Below are 13,261 nucleotides of genomic sequence, written 5' to 3'. Positions count from 1 at the left end.
CTTTTTCATTTCTTAAGTTTTAGTTTCTGAAACATTTTAAGAGATCTTCTAATATTTTATACTAATTTCATGACTTTGTTCCAAAGTTACCTTTGGATGGATTTTAGAGAATTTGGGGAGACTTATTAGGTATTGTTTTAGGTAATCCTCTGTTATTCTTAAAAGAAAAATATATCTTAAGTTAGTAAATAAGTAATAATTCATAAGTACTTTCTATAATAAGAAAATGATACTTGCAATTAAAGCAGAGTAAAAGATGAATCTTACTAGCTTGGGGAACTGTGACTTTTACAGTGTAGAAGCCTTAATTCATGGGTGGTGTTTTGTCATTCTCGTGAGAGCATTAGCACTTTATGTTGTACGATAGACAGCTTTGAAGAATTTGTGCCCCGTCTTTTCTCTGTGGCTTGGAACATGTTTTTATTGACAAATAATCAAGCTTTGTTTGTAATCATAAAACTGACATACAGTGATGTATTTTCTTGGACAGCTCCATCAATTTTTTTAAATTATAAAATACAATAAATAAATGATAGTTACCTAGTCAGATTCCTGAAACAGACCACTGAATGATCATAGTAAATCAGTGATTTACAGATGATTGATGGGGGTGGGGCAACTTCAACAGACAGGTAGAATTCAAGACTGTAGAACGTCTGGCCTTTTGTAGAAAAAGTATGGGCATGCTATTTAATGATAGAAATGGATATGCTCACAGATTGTGTTGTATAAATATGACTATTTTCTCATTCCTGTAGGCCTTTCCTAGAAAATGCAAGGATAAATAAATTTTTATCTACTTTAGTTTAATATAATGACAATATACGGTGAAATAGCTTCTGAAAGGTCAAATTGCCCTGACCATCCCTTCTCCCTTTGGGAGCCCCATTTGCTTTCAAATAAAACGAATGACTTTTCATTCATCTTACAAAGTGTTTGACGACACCCAAAGGGCCCTCCTTCCCTGCTGAGAAAAGGTCCTGAGATATAAAAACACCCAATTCCTCTGGAGGCTTGGCTTTTTGACACATTGTACAAATCAAAGATTACATTTGTAAAGACACCCTGGCCTGCTTTTGGCCAGCTGGCTAGACAACTCAGGGGACTCAATAAACTCTTGATACGCTTAATAAAGCATGGTGAAATGGCTAGGAGGTTAAGGGTACTCACTGGCTGCTCTTCTAGAGGATCTGTGTTCAATTTCTAGCACCCACATGACAGTTCACAACTGTCTGTAAAACTCCAGTTCCAAGGATCCGATGCCTTCACTGGGACACACATACAGACCAAATACCAGTGCACATTAAGTAAACAAACAAACAAGTAAATAAATAAAGTAAAGCATGGTGATTTGTAACTTTTATACAAGCCTTCTTTGTTTCCTTTTTTTTTTTAAAAAATTGTATTATTTTGTGTTTATAAGACACTCATTTTATAAACCAGACTGTCTTTAACTGTGTAAACCTGACGTATCAGCCTCCTGAGATTAGAAGGGTAAGCCATCATGCCTGGCTTACTAGATACTGTTTTAAACAGAAAACCATCTCCATACATGGATATAACTTAGTGTCAGGGTTACAGGTAGCCACCAGAGATGGCCTCTCAGACAAAGTTCACAGCCAATTGAAAGTCTTTATACCAGCTGGCTGGGGTTGCACTCTGGCATTTGGGTGTCCTGGGTTTGGCTCCGAGTGTCCTGAGCACAAATTTTTTAAAGGTAAAGACCATATCTTGACACCTCAGTCAGTAGCTACAAAGGGTTTGAGGGTTTGACTTTGCAGAAGCAGCTAAATTAAGTCACCAGCTATAGGGGATTCTTAAGCACAAACAGGCTTAAGACAAATTAGCTAGGACATCCTGAACTAGAATGGAGTCGGGAAATTTTTTATGGGATTCTCCATCAAGGAGATCAAATTCTAGTTATACCTGAAATGGCCTTAACAAAAATAGAATATGGAACAACCCTTGTATTGTCTTGCCGAGTCACAATAGGCCATACAGTTTCAGTGGACGCAAGTATTGACTTCTTCCTGTATCACCTGATATTACAAAGGATATGGGGTAGTCATATATTGACTTTCCAAGTTTGCTTTTATGATTAAGATGAAAAAACAGCACAAGATAAAATAGGAATACTATTTTGTGCATCATTATAAATCTCTTAGTGTAGTGTTATGCCTTGCAAACGGTAGATGATACAGGATGGCTGACAAATCCTTTTCTTTTGAACCCTCTGCTTATATTTTATGTGTCTAGTTATTATTGGAAATATGGCTCAAGATATTAAGCAGATGCTAGAACAATTGCAAGGCATACTTGAGGCCCCGAGTTTGATCCCTAACACAAACAAACAAACAAACAAACAAACAAACAGCAAACCAAAAAAGAAACAAGAAAAATAGAAATATTTTAAAAAGAAATAATACCCTCTACCCAAATTGAGTCATTTCCCCTAGAATTAGCATAAATTTAAACTACAGACTCTCTCAGGTACTTGCTCTTAGAGGTTATTGTCGAATGCAAGAGAAAATATAGTGTGCTACACAGTATTTGAAGGCCTGATAATTTCTTATAAAAATTTGCAGCCAATAATTGACACTTTTACCCTGAACCAAGGAAAATTAAATGATTCCCACATTCATAAAATGAGATGGAAAATTCATGGAGAATTAATGTTCATAGTCTAAAATAAACCATGCAGAACCTGTGAGAGCCAAAATTATATTTAATTTTTTTGGTTTGTTTTTTGAGATAGTTTCTCAGTAGTCATGGAGACAGTCTTGAAACTGGCTCTGTAGATCAGGTTGGCCTTGAACTCACAGAGATCCTCCTGCCTCCTGAATGCTGAATTAAAAGCATATGGAAGAGATTCATGAAACAAGAGTGAATCTAACCTGTAATCTCCTTGCCCAAGGATCAATATTTCGTGAAATGCTGGAGTCTGTTGTTTATGGGAGATAACAAGCCACAAGTTTTCACTTCCCTAAACTAGTTTGTTTGGCTAGCTACACCAGATATGTTTGATCACATATGGGCAGGAGGCAGGAAATCCATCAGGACAAATGCTTGCCCCTGATTGGATCTGGTGGGAAATACAGTGAATTGTGGGTTTGGCCTTTTCAAGCCTCTGCAAACTTAAATGTGTTGGGGCCATTTCCTTTCTGGTTAGAGTCCTTAACCTGGCCAGTATTTAATAAAAGCTTGATTCAAATTTGGCTTTAAATTGTGGCAGTGGTCTTCTTCTTGATCGGTGGGATTAACAATTCAATTTAATACTTTTAAATGTTTAATATTATTATTATAATAAGTATGATAATAATATTATTATATTACTGCATAATAAATTGTTATTTAAACAATTTTTATATATAGTCCTGTTAGTCCTGCAAAGGTGAGCTGACAGAGGCTGGGACTGCACACCTTAGACCTCCATATGATCACGTCAGCTGAAATTTTAGCATGGATAAATGAGGAGCTCATCTAGCTAAGAAGCTATTAGCAGGTCATGGCTGCTAGGGAAGCAAGAGTAAGTTTTCTTCAGAGCTGTAGACTGAATGCTCTAGTAGAGAGTCGTATGTCCACATAAATATACGTAGCACTAAGTAGACTTTGTTTTTATTTTATTTTTAAAGGCAGTACATGAAATCTGGAGGGAAACTACTTGAAAAGAACTGACTTTATACATGGTGAGGAGACAGAATAGGAATAGGAGGGTTGGGCAATCAGGTGGATCTGATCAAAATACAGTATAATAACATAAGAATTTCTCAAATAAAACAATATAATAAACATTAATTGCTGAAATAAAACATTGGAAAATTAAATACAGGTTGCAGTGTGGCTGGGATAGTTGACTACTGTTTCTTACTGTTTGTTGAGTAGAAACTTTTTTTTTGTTAAAATAGGGTCACAAGTTTTGGATAAGAAGTACAGCTGTTTTATCACTTACCTGGATTATTGCATATGCTTAATTTGTATAATGGTGAATAGCCACTGAATAGAAGACATAGTTATTCATCATGGTCTTTAGTTCCATTTTAAATCAGAGAGATATTACCATTGAGAGATTCTGTAAACATTGTCCGTCTAGTGCTTTTGAGGTATTCATTTAACTTCTCTTAAAATAAACGATACGGAAGAGGTGCAGATTGTCTAGTTCCATCTGAAATTTAAAGCATGTCTACGTTGGGAATATTATTTTAAGGTGTGTTGCTTTTGTTTATGTTGCATTTGTTTAACACTGTGAAGCTGTAATACTTTGCCCATCTCAACCACCTGATGATCCAAATGGCCAATAGTGAGGCAGGAGAAAGGAAAACTGGGGATGGCAGGCAGAAAGATTATATAGAAGAGAAAACTGGGAGAAGGGTTTCTGGAGAAGTAGCCAGAAAAGGAGGATGGCATCAGGGGGCAGCCATCCAGCTACACAGCAATCCACGGAGAAAGAATAAGATTTAAAGAAGTAAGAGAATGGGAAAAACACAGAGGCCAAAGGGTAGACAGGGTGTATAAGTTTAAAAAAAAAAGCAGGCAAGAAACAAGCCAAGTTAAGGCTAGATGTTTATAAATGAGAATATGACTCCATGTGTGATTGATTTGGGAGTTGGGTGGTGGGCCCCCCAAAAGAGTCCAAAGAACATAATATCCTATTGCTACATGTATAGACTTTAGAAACTTATTTTTACATATAAATCAGAAGATTTGTTTCTGGATCAAACCTAACAGAGTATCATTATTGAACAATACTATTGTGGAGTATTGTAAGTAAATTTTAATAATAAGAAATATGAAGTTAAATTCAATAGTTTGGACCTATAATCTAAGTACTTAGGAGACTGAGGTTGGAGACTCCCCATGAGTGTGTAACCTGGGGCTACATAGTGAGTTCCAGATTGGCTTGAACTACAGAGTGAGAGTTTGCCTTTGAAAAATTTAGAAAACAAACATAGAAAATAAATGCTAAGATTATAAAAATAATAAATAATTTGAACTGTACTGGGCAGTGCCTGCCAAAACCAAAACAAAAGCCTAATCCGTCAAAGTCGGGAAAATCTCAAAATGTATTAACCTTTCTTTTTAGCTTCTGTAGTTATGCTTCTGGCTAACTGTTCTTGTTAACTGAAGGATGTCAGCCCAGAACATAGTTTTTGTGCTTAAGAGCTCACCCTTGGTGAGTTCCCGATAGAACATCCCCATTGTCTCAGTGTGTGGGTGCGCCCCTCGAGGTCCTGAGGACCTTGCTCGTGCTCCGTCTCCTTCTGCTCCTGATTTGGACCTTGAGATTTCTGTCCCGTGCTCCTCTGTCTCTGTCTCCTTTCATCACCTGATGAAGGTTAATATTCATGAGGATGACTATGTGTTTGTCTTTGGGTTGAACTCAGGAACATTCACAGTGGGTTTTTGATCCTACTGCACGTACTGGCTTTGGGGGAGCCTAGGCAGTTTGGATGCTCACCTTTGGAGACCTGGATAGAGGTGGGCGGTCCTTGGGCTTCCCACAGGTCAGGGAACCCTGATTGCTCTTCGAGCAGATGAGGGAGGGTGACTTGATCGGGGGAGGGGGAGGGAAATGGGAGGCGGATGAGGGGGGGGCAGAAATCCTTAATAAATAAATAAATAAAATAAATAAATAAATAAATAAATAAAAGAGCTCACCCTTTACTCAGGGATATACTAGGATCCCAAACACCCAGTGTAAGCACTGACTGGTTAATTAAGATTTTCTATTGACTTAAACCCATGTTTGAGCACTGTTTTCTAATGAATACCCTGCAACAGCACTGAAGCAGAGATCACAGATGGAATCTTACTGACTTGCTACCTTTCTTAAACAGGTTTGGCTCACCCTCCCAGGGATAGTGCCTTCATCAGTGGGATGTGTTCTTTTACAGCAATCAAGAAAACTCCCCATAGACACTACGAGGCAGGCAGTTCTTCAATAAAGGTTCCCTTTTCCAAAATGATTCTAGTTTCTGTCAGATTAACAAGAACTAACCATCACAATATGACATTTGAGTGTCTGACGCACAGGTCACTCAGCTTTGGTCTTTATAGCAAAAGGTTGTGAATTACAAGCTCATCTTAATTTAGTAAATATGCTTATCCATTTTCTTAATTTAATAATACTTGAAAGCAAACAAGACATCAATATACAGCAAATGTTAATGGGATTCTTAATAACAGAATGGAGTTAAACAAACAAATGAACACAAAAGATTTTAGATTCAATTTAAAGACATTATCTTTTATAATATTGTTTTATAGTAAAAATTTTTAACCAAGAGTACTATTGTGTTCAATAAAAATAAAATACTATAAATAGATTAATATCTAATGCTGTATCTTTATTTTTTATTGTATGCAAAGCTACCTTAAATACATATTATCAATGAAGTGGTTTTCTACCAAACCATGCTATTTCATGCTGAAAAATGTTAACATAAATAATAGTATAAATCATTGACTCATAGAATACCAGAAGGCACATATAAAAACCCATATCTTTAGTGCACATATTTCCCATTAACTGTGATGTATTACTAATTGAAGTTCACTGAAAATTCTTGTAGACTTTATTGCTATAATGCTGTATGGCATGCCAAACCTGACTTGCATAACAAGAAGTCCTCTCCAGGAAATATTCTATTAACAATGACAATGCATTTGTCACCATGATAATGAACTCCAGGGCCGCTTGTAGACTATAAATTACCAGGGTACCCTTTGTGCTGCTCTGGCTCCATTTGTCAGGGCTTCCATCTTCAATTCCTGCTTTTTTCCTTTCTTTCTTTCTTTCTTTCTTTCTTTCTTTCTTTCTTTCTTTCTTTTTTCTTTCTTTTTTTCTTTCTTTCTTTCTTTTTCTTTCTTTCTAATACCTCAACAATTTTGAGCTGCATCTTTGTTCCCAAGGACAAAAACAAAATTATCAACCAATAAACAACAAACCCCTTCTAAGTATGATTTACATTTCCACCAAGGAATAACAAAAGTCTGATATCTTAAGTCATATTGGAGGGATCTGTGAGATATAATTAGTCTCCACTAAGAACAAAATATATTTAGGTATAGACCAGAGCAACCACGTACAACCAGGGTTTGCAGCAGTCTCATTTTTGTGCCTTCAAATTTAATGTTCAGAATGAGAACTTGATATAAATGTCAGGCATTAAAGGTAACTATATCTGTCAAGTGTTCCCCCCACCCCATTGTATGTAGGGAATACCATGACAATTTCCTGAATTTGCGGAGAAGTGAGGAAATATTACAGCGAAAGAAAAGGAATGTTTGAGAAGCCATGTCGTTTTGAAATAGAAATAGCCTCAACTGTGTGCATAGAAGTGCCTTTGGCTTGGAAGCAAACTTCAGCAATCTGTGATTTGTGTGTGTGTGTGTGTGAAAGAGTTAAAATGTCCTTTCAGCTTTTTGTGGCAAGCTGATTCCACATTCTTTAGTCCTACTTACATACCTCTAAATAGAGTTGTAAATAATAACAGTTACAAATAGCCTCCCCAGTTGCCGCATTAAGGATGTACATTTATATACAGATATTAAAAATGATGAGAACGCCCAGGTTTCTCTCAAGGGAATTTAATGATAAGAAGCTAAATTTCTTTGAACACAGGTTAGACAGACTGTCAGATATCAAGTTCAGGGAAATTAAAAAGAAGAATAAGAATGGTTTTGATAGCCAGGCGGTGGTGGCTCACGCCTTTAATCCCAGCACTCGGGAGGCAGAGGTAGGCGGATCTCTGTGAGTTCGAGACCAGCCTGGTCTACAGAGCTAGTTCCAGGACAGGCTCCAAAGCCACAGAGAAACCCTGTCTCGAAAAACCAAAAAAAAAAAAAAAAAAAGAATGGTTTCGATGCTCAGAATGGCCACAACCCAAGTGGAGTTGTTAGGATTCTTTTGAGGAACAGAGTTATTGAGCTCATGCATAACCCCCAGCTCTGTCACCATAACCTTTTTGTTCATGAGCCCACTAGAGGAATGGTAGAGATGGCTGGGGAAAGAAACTGGCTGCTACAGAATAGATCATTTTATTTCCTTGATAAATAAACTCCTCCTCTGCTCAAGTTATCTTTGTGTGAACATTTACAAGGAACACAAGTATCTTCACATCCTTTGCCCATTTAGAGAGATCTACGCACACATTTCTTCCCCAAATAGTCTTTCTCAACTATTTTCCAATCATGTCCTTTCCCAGTCGCTGACAATTCAGCCAGTCCATTAGCTACAGGCTATTAGTCAGAAAACAATATCATGGCTGACCATTTCTCCTTCCAAGCCAAATATACAAACATGTGTATAGCTCAAGTTCTACCAAATTTGAAGACTTGCCTTTATCTCCTGTCTTTCTGGATTATCCCTGTAATGCTGGAACAGCCACATCTTAGTGGTACCTGAATAGCATGCACAAACACCAGAAAACCATGCCCAAGTCATCTCTTCCTGAGCCAGCAAGTTTTAGAACACTCACTGGGCTGGCTAGTTTTATGACAAGTTAATACAACATAGAATCATCAGAGAGAAGGGGGTATCCTTGAGAAAATGCCTCCATGATATCAGGCTGTAGGCAAGCCTGTAGAACATTATATTAATTAGTGATTTGTGTGGGAGGGTCCAGTCCTTAGTGTGTGGGGTCATCCCTGGGCTGTTTGTGTTGGGTGCTATAACAAAGCAGGCTGAGCAAGCCATGAGGAGCAAACCAGTGAGCAGCACTCCCCCCTGGCTTCTACATCAGCTCTGACCTCTAGGTTTCTGCCCCATTTGAGTTCCTATCATGATTTCTTTCAATGATGAATAATAATTTGGAAGTATAAGTCAAATAAACCCATTCTTCTCCAACTTTCTTTGGTTGTGGTGTTTCATCATAACCATGACAACTCTAACTAAGACACTCACCAAGAGGCTATAGATATATGCTTGGGACCATAAGGAATTGTCAAGGAGTAGAAATCATAGAAATCTGGGTAATTTACTTCTTCAAGTAACTCACTGGTGCACTCAGGACCTGTGTATGCCCTATGATGTCTATACCACTTTCATTTCACAATGGATTGCTGCTGTGCATGTCAGATAATACCTAGCTAATGATGGGTAGCTTAAGTAACAAGGTAATTTGGTGGCCCATTGTCAAACATTCATTTCTATTAAGGCCCACATAGCAGTCTAAGAGCTGTCTCTTAAAGGGAGAATTGTTGTCTGCAGATGATGTTAGAACCTTGCTCCAAAATCCCAAACATTTCCTCTATGATTCACCTACAGGGGATGGCTAAAGGCTCCAAACAGCATCCCAATCTGCCACTGACATCTCAAGTACTATTGGATCTGCTAGATCATGTGGTCCAAGTGGTAAAACAGCCTGCATACCAGATGCACATATCGAAGAGCTTTTTCCTGCTCCAGGCTTCACTCAAAGCTTGAGGTCTTCTGAGTCAGGAATGTGCTGTCTCCAGAATCCAAATATGGCCTCTAAGCACTGTGCTTCTTTCTTGGTGGTGGGAGCATCCATGTGCAATATGTATCCCTCACCTTTGAAGGACTATCTCTGCTTGCCTCATAGCACTTGACTGTTAGAAACTTTACTGAGGTAGGAGTAAAAGATCTTTAAATTCTTGTTGCATTTATTTCCCACCATTTGATGATCACATGCCCTTATCAGTATGGCTGAGGTGATTGCTGCCTCCTCTCTCTTCGCCCAATCAACATAAAGTCATCAATGGTGTGAACCAGTGTGATATTTTGTGGGAAATAGATGATCATTGGAATTAAATTATAAGACAGGACTGGGGAGTTAGTGCAATTTTGAGGTAAAACAGTAAAGGTGCACTGTTGGCCTTGCTACCTGAAAGCAAATTGCTTCTGGTGGTTCTTCTGGACAGGTACTAAGAAAAGAAATTTGCTAGATTGATTGCTGTATATAAAATGTACTGGGTGATATGTTAATTTGCTCAAGTAAGAACACCACATCTGGTAGGGAAGATTAAGTTCTTGACAGTAAATTTGCATTTTCCATGATCCATCAGTCTTCTACATTGGCCAGATAGAAGAGTTAAAAGGAAAGGTAGTGTTTGCATCTTTCAAGTCCTTGATGATGAAACTAATTTCTGCAACCAACCAAGGATATACTACTGATTTTAGTTCACTATTTTCCCTGGTAGAGAAAAATTCTAAAAGCTTCCAATATTTCTCACACTCCACACATTAGAGAAACAATGTGGAAATTTTGCCAATTTCTTTGTATATTTATTCCAGTTATGCATTCTGGAACTAGGTAAATAATTAGAGAATGCGTTCAGAGATCCACTGGAGGCACTGTGAGTCAGACTTCTGTCAAAAACCCACTAAACACCAGCTCTCGATAAGCCCCTGTTTTAACTAAAGGGCCATGATGCTTCTTGGGGTTACCCAGAATCAATGTCAGTTCAGAACCAGAATCCGATAGACCCTGGAGAGTCTGATTGTTTCCTTTATCTCAGTGCATGGTCACCCTTGGAAAAGGCAATACGTTCCCCTGGGGAAAATGCAAGAAAGATCTGCATTAAAACCATTTGGTCCTTTTCCACGAGGTCACTCCTACATTCAGGGGATTCTGTGTCTGAAAACTGGGTCATGTCTGGAAATTGGTTCAGGGCCTGAGATCCCCCAAAGGTAATATCTCTTTCACTCTTTGAGATTCTTTTTCTGCATATGCAAATTGAACAAAAACGTAGTAGGCTTGTCTGTTTCATTCCTGGAAATGCTGTGATTGATTAGCCAGTACCAAAGGTCTATAGCAGTCCTTCCTCCATAAAACTCCCTTTCCTGTGCTACCTGCTATGGGTCAGACCATTGTAGACATTTCCTTGTTCGTGCTACCCATGATGACAGTTATGGCAAACTTGGCGATTCACTGTTACCACCTGCCCTCCTACCCTAGGGCCCAGTTTAACCCATCACAATTGATTCATCCAATGGAGCAGCTGTGTTTCCAACCCTAAGGTCTGGCTCAAGGAAAAGAGAAATGACAGAGGCCTCCAGATGTGCTGGTGATTTAGGTTTCTGAGGTAGTGTTGAGAGACAAGAGGCATGAAGAGACCAGTCTCACGGCGGCAGAAGAAGCTGTTTATTTCAAACAGTGGGAGCAGACACTCTGGAGGGACCAGGGTAGTGCCTGAGGATGGAAGGGGATACAGGAAGTTTCTACAGGGGATGGGGAACGAATGGAGAAGTGAAATGCAGCTGCAGGGGGCTACAGGGCAGTACGCAATCTCTACTACCTCTTGGAGTCGTTTGACCAGACAAGGCCATTATATCTTTAGAAACTGCCTTGTCCCAGCTGTCAGGATGCCAGTCATAGTGGGCAATAGAGTTAGGCAGTGGCAGTGAGGGGAAGGGTAGGGGAAGTGCCTAGAATTTCAACACAGCGCAGAGGATTTCAGCAAGCCACAGAGGAACAGAAACTCTCCCCTCTGGCAGAGTTTGTTCTGGGTTTGTGACCTTTTCACCACTTTCTGCCTTATAGGATTAGTGAACAGCTTGTCTTTTGAGCTCCCATTGTGGATGTTTATTTTATTTTATTTGAGACAGGGCTTCTCTGTGTAGGACAGCTAGGTCCATCCTGGAACTCACACTGTAGATCAGGCTGGCCTCGAACTCATAGAGATCTGCTTGTCTCTGACTGCTAAGTGCTGGGATTAAAGGCGTGCACCACTACTGGAAGTAAGATTTTACCCAGCATATTCATTCTAGCTTTTCAATTTCCATGAACCTTAAAATTCCTTCAACAACATCAGGTACCTCCAGTTCCGTTTTGGTAGGAGATCTTTTGACAAACGTTTTATCCAACCAATGAAACTTTGATATCATTTCTAACTGTGTGAGCGTCTACATAAACAGGATCTCCATTCAGTGACCTCATATTGATAAACTCAGCCTGACCCAGTTTTATTTTCTTTCCACTGTTCTTACAAACCCCTAAAATCCATTATCACACCTATCTCCCAGAGTTCTGCTTGAACGAGCTAGTGAATTCCTTAAGTTCTTTAATGATGTAGTGTGCCTCCTCGTGACCTACATTTTTGGCTTCCCCTCTAGGAACATTCTCAGTTTTAGTTTGGTAATAAATGTAGGGGCAGCTATTGGTGGGCCCTGAGAAGCAACACTATTTCTTTCTTGGCATTTCCTTCAGAGAACGTTACTGCCAGTTTGTCAGACAATGAATGACAAATACACAAAGAGAGAGGGGACAGTATTGTAAGAGGTAAGGATGTGTATGCATTTCCTATTTCCTCAGGTGAGATAAGCCCTTCAGAATCTGAGGGATCCTCCCACCCATCACCATTGCAAGTTACAGGATTTCACCCTTACCAATCAGTACCCTTACTTTCACTTGTTTTAGAGATTGTGTCTCTTTCTTCCAGACTGTCGCATGTAATGTTCCCTGTAACACCCGATTTGGTGTTACACCCTCGGTACAGTTCGCGCGCCACTGTACCGAACGCGAGTCGGGCAAGGGCCTGGAGATTGAAAAGAAGACACAGAGAGACCAGGGTCATTCGGAAGGAGATCAGCCGAATGCCACTTTATTCAGCGTTGGGGGAGTTTTTATCTACCTGACTGCAGCACAAGGATCTCCGCCCAGGCAGGTGGGAAATTACCATATTATCAATGGAGTGAATGCCCTGCAGCTAACCACCAGGCGGGGCAGGCATAGCACAGAAACACACAGGAAGCTTAGTAAGTTGATCATAAACTGTCCCCACAAATGCACCACAGGAATAAGGGAGACCAGGGCCCTACAGTTCCCTACTCTCCTTCAAATTTAAGGTCTCTCTTTAAAATCAATTATTATTGTACATCAGTGGCCTTGTTTTTATAGCTGATGTCCTCTGAAACAGACTTCAACTTTCATTGTAATTTAGTTAAAATTATACTGAGGACTTGGTTTGATTTCCCTCAGTTTGAGCTCTGTGGCTGCAGAAGAGAAGATTCCCTTCTGGGGCACACTTTAGATTATGTGAATCCAGAGCCAGTTGATAATATCACCAAGCCTATTTTTTCCTTTCACCCTGTATCGTTTTGCTCTGTATCAACTTCTCATTTAACAGTTTATCCAGAAATGCTAGAAGCAACCAGATATTATTGTTATTTTTCTTATTTCCCACAAATTGTCAAAAACTTATGTATAGAGTCACTGAATTCCTTGTTCCCCACAAGAGGTGGAACAGATAACCAAATGCGTTCATTTTAGTAAGTTCTGAATAGCTCATATCATGACTT

This window comes from Microtus pennsylvanicus, chromosome 9 (genome assembly GCF_037038515.1).
Source record: "Microtus pennsylvanicus isolate mMicPen1 chromosome 9, mMicPen1.hap1, whole genome shotgun sequence".
Classification (NCBI taxonomy): domain Eukaryota; kingdom Metazoa; phylum Chordata; class Mammalia; order Rodentia; family Cricetidae; genus Microtus; species Microtus pennsylvanicus.
This window is presented reverse-complemented; position numbering follows the sequence as displayed.